This window comes from Acipenser ruthenus, chromosome 7 (genome assembly GCF_902713425.1).
Source record: "Acipenser ruthenus chromosome 7, fAciRut3.2 maternal haplotype, whole genome shotgun sequence".
Lineage (NCBI taxonomy): Eukaryota > Metazoa > Chordata > Actinopteri > Acipenseriformes > Acipenseridae > Acipenser > Acipenser ruthenus.
In genome coordinates this window covers 24,399,067-24,401,499 of record NC_081195.1, presented here as the reverse complement: position 1 = coordinate 24,401,499, position 2,433 = coordinate 24,399,067, and positions in this window count along the sequence as shown.

The following is a 2,433-nucleotide window of genomic DNA, read 5'->3' as shown; positions in this document are numbered from 1 at the left end:
GATTCACATGGTAATTCCTGCAGTTCCCTTTCTGAAATGCTCGTGCGACTTCAATCAACTGCGTGTGGCTGTGTGAGTGAATTGTGCCTGATGTGTGTGCCTCTAGTGATGGGCTATGACTCCGCCCTTTAAAAGAACCACGCAGATTTCAATAGATCAGCTCCTCTCTCTCTCTCTCTCTCTCTCTCTCTCTCTCTCTCTCTCTCTCTCTCTCTCTCTCTCTCTCTCTCTGGATGGATGGATGGATGGATATTGGCTCTGTGCCAACGGTGGTACTACTTTATTTCCATATAGACGCGGAATGATCAGAACCGCAGCGCATTCCAAATGAAGAAAAGGGGCCTTCTCACCGCCATTAAAAGTTATTACGTATTATTTATTTGTTGGTAGACGTCATGAATTTAACCATGTGTGCGCCAGAGCGGACGCTGTAACATTAATCGCACAATATGATTCAGTGCTCAATTCTTTTGAATGCAGAAATCCACCCAGCAAGCCGTGTATAAATGTATTATTTTCTTCGTCATGATGGAAGTGAATTGGATTTAGCAGAATGTTACCTGGCACTGCTTTGTGAAACCAGCCTCTAAAGACTAGATAGAAAGAATGTAGATTTGTTTAAAAAAAATAGTAAAAAATAAAAGCCGGCATAAATACACAAACAACAACAAATGACTGCGTCAATTTAGTGATAACAGTTTTGGACGTTATGTGATACCAGGATGATAATATTAACAACAAATGCCTATTTATTTTTGTCTCCCCGTTTACAAGATGCAATGATTTGTAAACACAAAGCAAATATTGCAATCTACGGGCATTTTTGCCTACGACGCTGAGGGAAATTAATTTTGAGTGTTACACACAATTCCAATACGCAACACACACCGCAACACTGTGTTGTAAAATGCAGTTGCTTCTGCTACTGCGTGTTTTAATGCATTCCGACACTGACAGTATGATTTAAACGACTGCACTGTTAGGTTAGACGGAGCGTTTATACTACGTCTGTCGAGACAGATAACGTAAGCTAATGTAACCAAGAACCGTATTGTGTATTTAGCATAGAACGCGTGCACGTTTTTATTATTATTATTATTATTATTATTATTATTATTATTATTATTATTATATTTTGATTAATCATTTTGACATGTGTAAAATATGCGTGACAAATCTCATTTCTGGATGTTGCTATTGCATTTTGCTCAATGAACAACGCGTTCACGTAATTGCAGATACTTGCTCTGTGTATTAATCAGGATTATGTAGCTAGGCTCGCCCCGGTTTTGTTGCTCATTGTTTGTAAAATGTTATGATTTGACCGTGCATTCACGTATCTGCAAGTGGCTTTTCAGCATGATAGAAATCGGATCGAATGCATATAATATAATCAACACTGGCAAGCTTATTTCAAATGGTTAGGCTTCCAGGGGTTTTAGTAGCATTATGTATGAACGTGTTCGGTTATCATTAATTTGTGTTGGACGTTTGTTTGGCCTGTGTGCTTGCAAGTTGTGTTGACCTGTCCGTGACTCTGCGCACACCATCCTTTTAAAAAGTGCAAACAAGATCACTCAAAAGTAGACATATTGACTGATGCCTTCGACTGTGGTACGATGAGAAGACGTAGAAACAAGACTCTCGAGTGCACAGCACATCATCGCCAAGTGTTAGTACTGTGCATTATATACACTGTGGTTGATTCAACGCGGATTACATTCCCAGTAAAATGGGATTAAACTGCTAAAATGGATTAAACTGCTAAGCAAAAGGAGTGTGTGTGTGTGTGTGTTTTATATATATATATATATATATATATATATATATATATATATATATATATATATATATATATATATGTGTGTGTGTGTGTGTGTTAATTTACAACAAGGAACAAAATCTGATCGGTAGTTATTGTTTCTAATTTTCTAATTTAACCCACTGCCTCTAAAATAATACTCCTGGTTCTGCAGGAGTTTCTTTTTCCAGTGGTTAAAGAAAAGGACTTGTAAACAGGAGGTCCCCGTTTCAAATCCCACCTCAGCCACTGACTCATTGTGTGACTCTGAGCAAGTCACTTGTGACTCTGCAGCTGATGCATAGTTAACACACCCTAGCCTCTGTAAGTCGCCTTGGATAAAGGCGTCTGCTAAATAAACAAATAATAATATTATTATTTGTTTATTATTATTTGTTTATTTAGCAGACGCTAAATAGCAGCAGTATACTGTTTAATAATACCAATAATAATACTAATAATAATAATAATAATAATAATAATAACTAATCAATAAATCTGTCCATATCGGATCTGTTGTTTGCTGGTACGTAACCACTTAGCAAAAAACTCAATACTGGAGATTTGGCTAATGCATCAACACTCGCCCTCCGTCCTCGTACACACATACACGGAGACAGAGAAGATACTCG